General features: G+C 38.2%; 1 protein-coding gene across 2 annotated transcripts in view; it reads right to left on the minus strand.

Annotated features, from left to right (window-relative positions):
• The window catches only part of LOC127617415 (bone morphogenetic protein receptor type-1A-like), a 58,986-nt gene that overhangs the window by 33,164 nt on the left and 11,526 nt on the right, over nucleotides 1-14,296 (minus strand). For both annotated transcript variants that reach the window (XM_052089379.1, XM_052089376.1), the window contains exon 2: nucleotides 8,148-8,284. The gene's annotated coding sequence lies outside the window, so the exon portion shown is untranslated. The remainder of the gene's footprint in view (nucleotides 1-8,147; nucleotides 8,285-14,296) is intronic.

Here is a 14,296-nt window from a genome sequence, read left to right on the forward strand (position 1 = left end):
TTTACCTCATGCTTTTCATGAGAACAGACAAGGCATGAAAAAGTGTAAAATATAAAACACAGAATGTAAAATGCTGTGTACGTACTGTTCATTGATAATTGATGTTAATTTCAACATTTACTGAATACATTATTTAAGATTTTAAGATATATCTCTTAACATTAGTTAATGCATTTATCTTATTGTAAAGTGAAAAAAAGTATTATAAAGTGTAACACTCACACATTTACCGGTAATATTTTTTAATATTTTAATTATTTTCAGATGGCAAAAGCTTTAAAGAAAGTACCAGTGTGGGACTATTTTATTGAAGTGTCACCAGGAAAAGCACAGTTTAATATTTATGACAAAATAATCAGCATGGGGCATCAACATCTGCAAGTAAAAATACAACTTTTCCTTTAATATTTATTATTATAGTATATTAATATATTAATATTAATATATTTATTTTATTTTAAAAAGTACAATACATTTTCATGGTTGTAATAAAGTTCAGCATTATTTTGCTTTACATTTACATTTATGCATTTGGCAGACGGTTTTATCCAAAGCGAATTACAGTGAACTTACTACAGGGACAATCCCCCCGGAACAACCTGGAGTTAAGTGTCTTGCTCAAGGACACAATGGTGGTGGCTGTGGGGATCAAACCAGCGACCTTCTGATTAACAGTTATGTGCTTAAGCCCACTACACCACCACCACTCCAACTTTAAATGTTGTTTTTTTCATGCAGTATCAATTTAAAAAACTATCGACTGATTAATCGGTTATTGGCTTGTCGTCCCAACTTAGTTATCGGTATTGGCAAAATGCTATATCGGTCGACCTCTAGTTCAGCAAAAGCCCTACATAATGGATGAATGGGGGAAAATTCCACTTTCCCTGTGTGTCAGTGCCAAGTGTTATTAGAAGAAATGGTGATGTTTCAGAGTGGTAAACACTCGACCGTCACAACTTTTATGAGCGTTTTGCAATCATCTTATTTGAAATTACTGGACTGTGGTTAGCAGGTGGGGCAGAACGGCATCTGGGCATCTGGGCAGAGCGAGGCCGTGAAGATAAGTGGTGAATGACTTCCACATGTGTGCCACACTGTTCTCACGTTCCAGTGAGGGGCGGCGGGAGTATTTAAGGAGAGGAGACAGCAGCAGATGAGAGAGAAATGCATAAAGCCTGTCTGTGTGTGTATGTCTCTTTATGTTCATACATAGCAGGCTGAAAAGCAGTGCATGTTTTTGTTATGTTACACACTGGGTTTACAAACATGTAGACATTTATTAAACACTTTTCAGTCAAAGCTTCCTCCTCTGCCATCTTTGAATTGTTATATTTACATTTATGCATTTGGCAGACGCTTTTATCCAAAGCGACTTACAGAGCCCTTATTACAGGGACAATCCCCCTGGAGCAACCTGGAGTTAAGTGCCTTGCTCAAGGACACAATGGTGGTGGCTGTGGGGCTTGAACCAGCATCCTTCTGATTACCAGATTATCAGTTATGTGCTTAGACCACTACACCACCCCCACTAATCATAATTTTGAAATCACTCATTTTTTATTTTTTTTATTAGCATTTTTCATAGTGTCCCAACTTTTTCGGAATTGGGGTTGTAGCTTTTATTTTCAATTTTACAGCTTGTACAAATCATGATCAAAAAACATTTGCCTTGATGCTTCTAATGCTTAATTGCAACAGTTAGCATATAATGTATTACTAATGTTTTATTTGTAAAGTAATTTTTTTTAAAACCGTGTTTAAATGAATATTTCCGGGTTCAATACAAGTTAAGCTCAATCGTCAGTGTTTGTGGCACAATATTGATTGCCACAAAAATGAATTTCTATTCGTTCCACCTTGTCTTGTCAACTTTTTCAAAAAAATTGCCACAAGACAAAGGATATGCGTGTATACACAGAAAAGGATAGTAAGCGATTTTATCACACTGAAATCATTTATAAGTTATAGCCAATTTTACAATTTCATTACCATGATGATAATGTCAATAAACCTTAAAATGACTGTAAAATTTACAATATAAACAACTTTACAGCTCAAATAATAAACAAGATTTAACAGAAGAATTAATGCAAGTGCTTTTATAAAATTATAAGATCTCCTCTATGTTTAAATGTCTCACAGTAACCTTGAAGTTGAAATACATTTTTGTGGTAAATCAACATTATGCCACAAATGCTGTCGACTGAACTTAACTTGTATTGAACTGGGAACATTCTTTTAAAAAGTGCTTTAGGCATACAGAAAAAAACAGAAGTGCTAGTGCAAAAAAACAACAACAAAAACTGAAAATGAATAGCGTAATTATTATTGATTGTAATAAATGATAATGTCTAAAGAAAAAAGAGCATAGTTTTATCTTGTCAGTGCAGTTAATTTCAATTATTTTTAGGAAGGTAGGTCTGTTTAGATTCAAACTCAATAACAAATGCAATAAGCCTACTGAATCGAATGCACAACTGAACTGTTGCATGGCAGAATCATTGAATTTCTTTTTTATTTCAATCTTTGTTGTCTTTGGGAGACAATTCAATAGGTAGACAGAAGCTAATAGCACAAAAACAATTAACATCGAACAATACAAAACAAGCCATTTATAAAATTAGGCCTAACTTCCATAATATAATCAATAATTGGCAAATCTTATGCAGGGACCAGGGAGCTACTCGCCATCTGCGCAGATGATAACAATTAACCGCCAGTTAAGTGGTACGGTGCGCAATTTACAATTTTCAGAAGTTTACATGCACCTTAGCCAAATACATTTAAACTCAGTTTTTCACAATTCCTGATGTTTAATTATAGAAAATGTTCCCTGTCTTAGGTCAGTTAGGATCATTATTTTAAGAATGGGGGCCTTGGAAGCTACCGCACCTGGAGACGCATGTTTTCTACAATTAAACATCAGGAATTGTGAAAACTGAGTTTAAATGTATTTGGCTAAGGTGTATGTAAACTTCTGAAAATTGTAAATTGCGCACCGTACCACTTAACTGGTGTTAAGTGGAGACGCATGTTCGAATCCAGGGCATGCTGAATGATTCCAGACAGGCTTCCTAAGCAACCAATTGGCCGGTTGCTAGGGTTGGTAGAGTCATGTTGGGATAACCTCCTCATAGTCGCTATAATGTGGTTCTCGCTCTCGGTGGGGCGCGTGTTAAGTTGTGCGTGCGGAGAATAGTGTGAAGACTCCACACGTGCTATGTCTCTGCGGTAACGCACTCAACAAGCCACGTGATAAGATGTCGGATTGACTTCTCAGACATGTAGGCAACTGAGATTCGTCCTCTGCCACCCAGATTGAGGCGTGTCACTACGCCACCATGAGGACTTAAGAGTGCATTTTGAATTGGGCATTCCAAATTGGGGAGAAAATAAAAAAAAGAAGAATGTGAAATGTCAGAATAGTAGTAGTGAGACTTATTTATTTCAGCTTTTCTTTCTTTTATCGCATTACCAGTGGGTCAGAATTTATACATACACCTTGTTAGTATTTGGTAGCATTGCCTTTGTTTAATTGTTTAACTTTGGTCAAACATTTTGGGTAGCCTTCCACAAGCTTCTCACAATAAGTTGCTGGAGTTTTGCACCATTCCTCCAGACAGAACTGGTGTAACCGAGTCACGTTTGTAGGCCTCCTTGCTCGCACACGTTTTTTCAGTTCTGTCCACAAATTGTCTATCGGATTGAGGTCTGGGCTTTGTGATGGCCACTCAAATAACTTGACTTTGTTGTCCTTTAACCATTTTTCCACAACTTTGGAGATATGCTTGGGGTCATTGTCCATTTGGAAGACACATTTGCTACAAGCTTTAACCTCCTGGCTGATGTCTTGAGATGTTGCTTCAATATATCCACATCATTTTCCTTCCTTAAGATGCCATCTATTTTGTTAAGTGCACAAGTCCCTCCTGCAGCAAAGCAAAGCAAACCCCCCACCCCCCAACATGATGAGGCCACCCCCATGCTTCACAGCTGAGATGGTGTTCTTCGGCTTGCAAGCCTCACCCTTTTTCATCCAAACATAACAATGGTCACTATGGCCAAACACATACGTTTTTGTTTCATAAGACCAGAGGACATTTCTTTTGTCAGATCTTTGTCCCCATTTGCACTTTCAAACTGTAGTCTGGCTTTTTATGGCAGTTTTAGAGCAGTGGCTTCTTCCTTGCTGAGCAGCCTTTCAGGTTAAGTCGATATAGGACTTGTTTTCCTGTGGATATAGATAACGGTCTACCTGTTTCCTCCAGCATCTTCACAAGGTCCTTTGTTGTTGTTCTGGGATTCATTTGAACTTTTTGCACCAAACTATGTTCATTTCTAGGAGAAAACACTGCATCTCCCTTCTGAGTGGTATGATGGCTGCGTGGTCCCATTGTGTTTATACTTGCATACTATTGTTTGTACAGACGAACGTGGTACATTCAGGCATTTGGAAATTGCTCCCATGGAGACTTGTGGAGGTCCACAATCTTTTTTCTGATGATATCAAGCAAAGAGGAATGGAGTTTCAAGGTAGGCCTTAAAATACATCCACAGGTACACCTCCAATTCAGTACACCACCTTTCATAGCTAATTGCCTAATTTTCTAAAGGTTTGATATTCTCTGGAATTTTCCAAGCTGCTTAAAGGCATATTTAACTTAGTGTATGTAAAATTCTGACCCACTGGAATTGTGATATTAATTAATAGTGAAAAATCTGTCTGTAAATAATTATAATTTAGTCTAAATTAAGTCTAAATGACCAGCCATAACAATAGTTTTCTAATATTAAATCTGTGGAGTGGTTGAAAAATGTTTTAATGACTTCAACCTAAGTGTATGTAAACTCCTGACTTCAACTGTAATTGTTTACAATAGGATGGAGCGGGCTTTAAGAGAAAAGACATAGTTATCAGTAAATTCAAGACTCTGTACATTAGACATCAATCACATTGTGATGTCACTTTTGTCTTTCCAGGATTTTTCGTGGGATGTGTGTGAATGCGAGAAATACGGTAAATCTACGATAAAAATACGGTAAAGCAGTGTGAATAAACAAAATCTCACGGTGACAGAGCAGTTGCTGAAACAACTTTTCCAGGATTCGTCCAGGGATCTCTGTGTGGAAAGAGCTACATTTTCTCAAAGAATATCTGACGTTTAACTACAGTGACTGTTTTTATATGTAGATTACCAACTCTTAACTACTGTCCTCCAAGGCTGCAACTAACGATTATTTTGATAATTGATTAATCTAACGATTATTCGACAATTATTGCAATGATTAATCATTAGCTCTTAACCGTTATTTAGCTTGTGCCCTGATGTTACTAACAATAAAGAGGACAAAATCATCTTTTAAAAATACCTCTAAATGACATTCACTGAATTAAAGGGGAAAAATACTTGTTTAATTCAGAAAAGAAATTCACTGCAAAAAACCTATTGTTATCAAGTGTTTTTGTCTTGTTTTCCATTTAGAAATGTCTAAAAATCCTTAAAACAAGATGAATTTACTTGAGAAGCAACATAAGATATTTAGACTTGCTTTAAAAGAATGTATAATAAATATAATTGTATATTGTATTTAAGAGTTTTTTTTTGTTCACTTGTTTATACTTCTGCGAGTGCAGCAAAGACAAAATATACTTATATTCAAGATCTATTCTCTAAAAGCAAGTATATATGCATCTTTTTTTTAAAGGATTTTAAGATATTTTAAAATAAATGTTTTTAAACATTATATTCAACATTCTCAGATAATATTTTTTTCTTCTGCAGTATAGTTCCTAAAATAAATGTACATTCTTTTAAATTCGTTTTAGATATTTAATTTTTTTGCAAAACAAGCCAAAACAAATTATATACATATTTTGTTGCTGTGTATAATGGTGCGAAGACTTCCTCTCTCACCTTTTTGTTCACTTCAATCCATCTGTAACTCACAAAAAAAACCTCTCTCTTATTAATAAAGCTGCATATTGCCAATTTACACGATAAGAAACGCACAGTGACATATTCTGATTCAATAAAACACGAGCCAATACGTTACAATCTAGCTGCATTAAGTGTGCGTGCTCAAGGGATGAGCGTCCACGTGACAGAGTGAGCCTCAGCCGGGTGCAATTTCGATCTCTCCCCCTTAGATCGGGACATTCGCGCAACTCATAGAAGAGATGCGGACCGCACAGAGAAATGCCAGTTTTGGAGTTTGTAGTTACTTACATGATCTACTTCCGTATTATTTGAACTTTATTAAAGCTATAACGCATTAAAACCGCATTTAACTTTAAAGAGCTATGACTCCACTTATTCCACAACGAGAGTGCTGCTGTTATTACTTATTTGGTATTTTTTTATAATTCCCTTGTACTTTGCAATCTACATAAGCTGAAGCTGTTTGGAAGTTTTAGAGTGCATCTGGAAACTGATCTGTGTAATTGTGACCTTGCAGTATGACTTGAATAAGATGAGATAAAAAGATTATGTGTTGTGAAATAATGTGCAAACAACACAACTTTCTATTGAATTTTGTAGGCCTGAAATATTGATAGACATAAAATTGAAATCAAGACATGATCTCGTGTGAATAATAATCCACAAAAGGAAGTCAAATTAATCCTTGACATTGGTTCAGTGTTCATCTGACTTGCAAATAAGTTTGGTTTTGAAGTAAATTTAAACATTAAAGGGGATAGTTCACCCAAAGATTACAATTCAGTAAATTTTGACTAACCCCTTTGTTGTTATAACCCCATATGACATTCTTTTTGAAAACATTTTGTGCTCAGTGATGTCATTCAAGGGTGGTTTAAGGTGACCATTTCTTCAAGCTTAAAAAGGGCAAAAAGTATAATTCAGAAGTCTAATAAATGATTCCATGAGAATCATAATTGTTCTGAAAGCATGCAATAAGGTTTGGTGAGAAACAAATCGAAATCTAATGTATTATTTAGTGAAACTGTTGACTGACCATTGCTTTTCTCTGTGCGTTGCGACTGCACGAGACCAACACTCAGGCATGAGACAAATGTTCAAAGAACAAATACATCACTTCCTTAAAACGATATCCAATCCTTGAAATGGTTAATAAACAAACCATTTAACACAAAATTATTTCAGACTGCAAGGTGCTTGATTTCCAATTACTTTTACACTCTGAATGGTTTTTAGTTACTCACCCTATACCTGCCATTTATGTTTGGCTATTGTTATAGAACAAAGCTCTTATTTGCTTTTTTTACAAATGTTTTACACCCCTTATTATAAACTTAAGTGGTGCTGTGTATGACAGGTGAGGTACTTATTTGCAGCTTGGAGTGTTTCTCCTAAAGTTCAGCCTACATTGTATTATTCTTCTCTGCTTTTCACCCAATACAAATAATTTTGTTTTTCATCTCTAGGAATTTACTTAGGAAATTATCTGGAGATGGAAAAGTCCACAAATTTCCTGGAATTATTGGAACAGCAGAGGTTTTATTTTTTTGCAAATGTAATTTCCATTAACTGCCACTAACATTCCACTAAAGGGCCTGATTGAGAGGAGGTGCAGGGTTTGATGAGAGCAAGGTTTAAAAGACAAACAATACCCTGTTATCTAGTGTCAATTTCGAACAATCTCTGGACTTCAAAGGATGCTGCATTGGGATTCCATTTACTTCAGGGAGCACGTTGTTTCATGCATCAGGACCTAATGACTACTATTGTCCCTACGATTAACTATATGAACCATTTCCGGCTCTGCATGACCATTGTTCACATGATGTTTCTAAAGGGAAAAATTCCCCTTTTCCTGAATTTGTCACAGCATTACATCTGCTAACCAGAAGTCTGCACCACAGGTCTGAGTGAACCTGGGTGGGGCTGTTAACGTAGAAACACACACACATAGCTTAGATGAAATTCAGACCTGTAAAAGTTATTTTTCTAAAATGAATTCCCAAACCCAAACATGAGGAAACCATCTGTTTCAGTCTGTCCATCTCTGATGGAGGGAGCATTCCTATACTTAACAAAGGTCATTACCACATTTATTGATTTTAAAAAGAAACTTCTTACTTGTACTGCAACGGATTTCAGTCTAAAAGAAAGGTTAAGAACAGAATAATCTATGGTGTCAAACTTTTGCAGAGGTTTTCCTACCATACAAAAAGATCCATTTCTGTGAAGCATGTTGGCATAGTGTTTTGCAAGCATGGAGGCTGGTTGCAGGTGTCATTCGGATCCAGGTGGTTGAACGTCCAAATTGCATTTGGGTTCTTGCATAGTACCACAAAAGCCTGTAACACAAGGGAGACAAAACCCTTTTAAGTACTAAACATAGCACATGTAACATAATACAGTACACCTGACCATATTACAAATTTGCCATCAAGCTTGAACTTCCACAAGAAATGTAAGAAAGGGGATTTCTGAATAATAAATTATTTGTCTACAAGTTTCCAGTCTGATTCTTCAAACAAAGGTAACTTAAGTGTAGGGCTGCAACGTTACATGTATCTGTGCCGAACCGAATAGATATAGGGCCTTCGGTACAGTACAAGCAGTAACACAAATGATTACATACAGTTGAAGTCAAATACATTTAAACTCACAATTCCTGACATTTAATCATAGAAAACATTCCCTGTCTTAGGTCAGTTAGAATCATTATTTTAAGAATGTGAAATGTCAGAATAATAGTAGAGAGAATGGCTCATTTCAGCTTTTACTTCTTTCATCACATTCCCAGTGAGTCAGAGGTTTACATAAACTTACCTTTAAATTACTTAACTAGGGTCAAATATTTTATGTAGCCTTCCACAAGCATCTCACAATAAGTTGCTGGAATTCTGGCCCATTTCTCCTGACAGAACTGTTGTAACTTAAGTCTGGTTTATAAGCCTCTTTGCAAGCACACACCATTTCAGTTCGGCATCACTTTGTGATGGCCACTCCAAAACCTTGACTTTGTTGTCCTTAAGCCATTTTGCTACAACTTTGGATGTATGCTTGGGGTCATTGTCCATTTGGAAGACCCATTTGTGAACGAGCTTTGACTTTCTGGCAGATGTCTTGAGGTGTTGCTTCAATATATACACATAATTTTCCTTACCACATAATGCCATCTATTTTGTGAAATGAACCAGTCCCTCCTGCAACTAAGCACCCCCACAACAAGATGCTTCCACCCCCATGCTTCACAATTGGGATTGTGTTTTTCGGCTTGCAAACCTCACTCTTTTTCCTCCAAACATAACAATGGTCATTATGGCCAAACAGTTACATTTTAGTTTCATTAGACCAGAGGCCATTTCTACAAAAATAACTTTGTCCCCATGTGCACTTGCAAACAGTAGTCAGGCTTTTTGTATGGCTGTTTTGGAGCAGTGGCTTCTTCCTTGCTAAGCAGCCTTTTGAGATATGTCGATATAGGACTCGTTTTCCTGTGGATATAGATAACGGTATACCTGTTTCCTCTAGCATCTTCACAAGGTCCTATGCTGTAGTTCTGGGATTTATTTGCACTTTTCACACCAAACAACCTTCATTTCTAGGAGAAAACAATGCATCTCCTTTCTGAGTGGTATGATGGCTATGTGGTCCCATGGTGTTTATACTTGAGTACTATTGTTTGTACAGATGAATGTGGTACCTTCAGGCATGTGGAAAGTGCTCCCAAGGATGAACCAGACTTGTGAGGTCCACAATTTTTTTCTGAGGTCTTGGCTAATTGCTTTTGATTTCTCCATGATGTCAAGCAAAGAAGCACTGATTTTGAAGGTAGGCTCAGAAGCTAATTACCAAAAGGATTGACATTATTTTCTGGAATTCTCCAAGCTGCTTAAAGCCACATTTAACTTAGTGTATGTAAACTTCTGACCCACTGGAATTGTGATAGTCAATTAAAAGTGAAACAATCTGTCTGTATATAATTGTTGAAAGAAATTACCCGTGTCGTGCACAAAGTAGATGTTCTAAATGACTTACAAAAACTGTAGTTTGCTAATATTATATCTGTGGAGTAGTTAAAAAAAATTTGTTTTAAAGAGCAACATGCAGGTTGGACACCCCTATATAGCATAGTGTATGTTGATGATAAAACAACTAGATTTTCTGAACTGGAGTAATATATATTTAGCCATTAACGATATTTTGAGATAAATTGTGATAAAATAACTTCCGCGTCTATAAAGCACTAACCGGAAGTGACGATGGGCGAGGGAGTCTGGTCAAGTTCAAGCTAAGGTTACAATGGATGCGAATGAAGAAACAGAGTTCTCCGGTGTGGACGAACATGCCTATGATGGCCCACAGGTCTATAATTATGAGCAAATTAAGAGTTAAAATAATTAAAAGACTTACTCTGCTAAGTCCTCGTTTTCGTTGCACAGAATGTCTGCTAACGTTAGCACTTTGTCCTCCAGTCCAGCCCGTGCCAAAATCCGGTGTACACTTTGACGGTGGACTTGATTCCATCGAGTGCATCGAGGGAACAGCATCAGTAATCAGCCTCACGTGGTCCTTACTCCGAAATCCCATCCGAGACTCCAACAAATCTCCAGGTCGATAATTCTCCGGAGTGAAATGTGCGCCACAAACGACCGAGTGTGTGGTAACAGACGCGGCAGTGAAGTCTGCTCTCTTCACCTGCACAAAACGCACTCAAGACTGAAAAGCCTTGTTTTTTCTAGAAGGAAAATGATGGACACGATGTCCTGACAGGCTGGAATTCGTGCAACCAGCACAAACACAATAATTTACCATTATGGCTTCTCTAAAACTTTCTGTACTGCTCTAACTACATCAACACCCACAATGAGAGCTGACCGCGGGCACTTTTGTTTGCCTCGCCCTACGTCATATGACGCGTTGATAGCGGGAAAGGCATATTCCAGAGCCTAGCACATTTTCATCAAAATCTCTACATCAAATGAGATTTCATTAGTAATTTCTACATATGTGTTTTTAAAAGACCTCTGCAGACAATATAAAGTATTAATTCAGTTATAAATTCAACCTGCATGTTGCTCTTTAATGATTTCAACCTAAGTGTATGTAAACTTCTGACTTCAACTGTATCTTAGCATGCGTAAAACCAATATTAAAACAACATAACGAACAGAACAAACTGTGTGTAAAATTATGTGCAGCAACAGGAGACCGCACGGTAGGGCTGCTTGATTATGGCAAAAATCAGAATCACGATTATTTTGGTCAATATTGAGATCACACACGATTGCTCATTGACTTTGGAAACATCATGCATTTATTGAACTTTAAAAAAATAAATCCAAAGCTAAAATTGTAATTGAAAATAAAATTGTATTAATCGCCCTACTGCACGGAACCCAAACTTATGAGCACCACACGATACACTAGAAAGTTCGGATCAGAAAATGAATGTGAAGTTTATGCAGACATTTGTTTCATCAACCCTGCCGGTTTTCACTTTTGCTTGTGGTCTCCCTGTTTATGGCCACATCTCGCTGAACGTGCTTAGATGCGACATACAATATGGAACAGCATTTCTGTGCCCCCCTCCCCCACAAAGCATGGCAGCCTGCCCCCCCCCACTCAACCCCTCAAGCCAAGGAGTACTTGTAATTAAGTGATAAGTACAAGTGGTGAGCTAAAGGCAAAAGATAGAGAAATCTGCACTGTTAATATCTTATTGCATTTAGTGCTAATTGCACTTTTTTTTACTTTTATTATAATTTGTTTTTATTCAATTTGCATATAAGAGGATCTTAAGTTTTTTATTGTAATTTCATTGAAGAAATAGTGCAGTCATGTATAAATGTGCCTTCACAATAAGAATTACTGCCCATCAGCCACCGTGTTTTCAAAAATAAATCATTTAAAGTTCCTTTATTTTCCCTGCTGTATCAAAAATATTCGACCAAATGATGGCCGACGAGAAGAGTCTTGGTCGACCAAGTTTTGATTGGTTGGTTGGTCGCTGAAATAAAAAGAAACTCCACAGAAAACGTCTCAGGATACATGTGTAACCCTTGTTCCCTGAAACAAGCAGAACGAGATGCTGCGCTTTGCTAAGCGCTTTTGGTAACAATTGGGGCTGTCTGCTTGGTCGCACGGAGAGACAAATCTGTGGCCCGACGAAGTTCAGAAAAGGCTTCTTCGTTGAGCGTTGCACCCACACTCAGGTCTTTCAGTAGGTCACCCTGGTACGCCTGTAACACGGCCATGGTGTGCAGCGCAGCACCAGCCTGACCTGCCGCTTGATAAGCCCTCCCCACTAGCATGGAGGTAGTCCTGCATGGCTTAGTGGGGAGAGCGGGTTTCTTGAGCGATGTTGCTGAACCCGGTGAGAGATAGCCCGCAAGCGTCTCTTCGACCGGCGGCATCATTGAATACCCCCATGTCTCAGCAACCATGATAGTCGAGTATAAAGACGTCAAGGGTATGTGAACACGGGAAGTATATGGGTTCCTCCATGAGTGAGAAAGCTCGTCTTGGAGGTCATCAAAGAAAGGAAGGGACTAATATAGCGTTCCCTTTTTCTTTTCTTTATTTATTTTTCTTTTTTAGCCACCAGACAGAAATCTGTCTTATAGTTTGGAGCATTGTTCCAATAGTGTATAGTTTGGGTCTCTTGTTCACGTGGCCAGTCTAGCTGTAGTCTGGCCACAGCCCGAGTAACCACCTCGAGTAATTTCTCAGCCGCTTTATTATTATGCGTGAAATGTACAGAGGTTCGGCGCCCCCCTCGTGAAACAAAGAGATTACGAGAAGGATCAGCTGGATCTGGGGAGACAGCGAGCGATTGGGACGGACCCGTCTCTCGTTCCTCAGCCAAATATATGCGAGAGACCCACGATGAAAGAGTAGGCGCTGACTCCCGGAAGTAAGTGAGGCGAGCGCGAAGCATTTCGCCCGAAAGTAGGCCTAACAAATTCGAAATCCTAGCAGAGGAAAGAAAGTCTTGTTCGCGTGGCCAGTCTAGCTGTAGTCTGGCCACAGCCCGAGTAACCACCTCGAGTAATTTCTCAGCCGCTTTATTATTATGCGTGAAATGTACAGAGGTTCGGCGCCCCCCTCGTGAAACAAAGAGATTACGAGAAGGATCAGCTGGATCTGGGGAGAGAGCGAGCGATTGGGACGGACCCGTCTCTCGTTCCTCAGCCAAATATATGCGAGAGACCCACGATGAAAGAGTAGGCGCTGACTCCCGGAAGTAAGTGAGGCGAGTGCGAAGCATTTCGCCCGAAAGTAGGCCTAACAAATTCGAAATCCTAGCAGAGGAAAGAAAGTTTCTGACAGGCTTGTGAGAGACACAGCACAGTTTGCTCTGAAGAAAACGGATCAGACGACACGCTGGTGACACGTCTATTTATAGCCTGGCCACAAGTGCATCTAATGATCTCACCATCCGAGGCTATAAATTCCGGTCAATGTTCATTGACGTGTTACACACATATTCACAGCTGGTCACAATGCAGGATTGTTCCCAAAAGCGCTTAGCAAAGCGCAGCATCATAGTGAAGCTTTTTGTAAAGGGAACTGACGAACTCTTTGGTGCATCACTGCTGGTTGGACGCTAGGTGGTCCTATAGGGTAATTGTCATTAAGAAGGGTTAGGGTTAAGCCTACACAATAAAGCAAGACAACTTGATTTCAAACTTTGAACTTTATTTATTATTTATTGTAAATACAAATTCTAATGAAACTGGAAAAACATTAAGTGCAATTAAAATATGTGGTGTTCAACTTTTTGAAAGATGGCTTTACAACAGTTGTGAAGGACAACATCTCTCTGGCAAAGAACTTAGTTAATCTGTACATTCTCTACAGGTCAGATGTTTCATGGTCTGGGAAAATACATTGTGTGTGAATAAATAAATAAATATATATAATATTTTTGGGCTGGCAATCGATTACATTTAAAAAAAATGTATTAAACGCTGTCCTGATTAATTAATCGCATAAACTATTTGATGAGAAAGCCCCTCATATAACAATAAATATATAATGATGAAATAATTATACATAGTTGTCTTATATATACACTCACCTAAAGGATTATTAGGAACACCTGTTCAATTTCTCATTAATGCAATTATCTAATCAACCAATCACATGGCAGTTGCTTCAATGCATTTAGGGGTGTGGTCCTGGTCAAGACAATCTCCTGAACTCCAAACTGAATGTCAGAATGGGAAAGAAAGGTGATTTAAGCAATTTTGAGCGTGGCATGGTTGTTGGTGCCAGACGGGCCGGTCTGAGTATCTGCTCAGTTACTGGGATTTTCACGCACAACCATTCCTAGGGTTTACAAAGAATGGTGTGAA

This window comes from Xyrauchen texanus, chromosome 24 (genome assembly GCF_025860055.1).
Source record: "Xyrauchen texanus isolate HMW12.3.18 chromosome 24, RBS_HiC_50CHRs, whole genome shotgun sequence".
NCBI lineage: Eukaryota > Metazoa > Chordata > Actinopteri > Cypriniformes > Catostomidae > Xyrauchen > Xyrauchen texanus.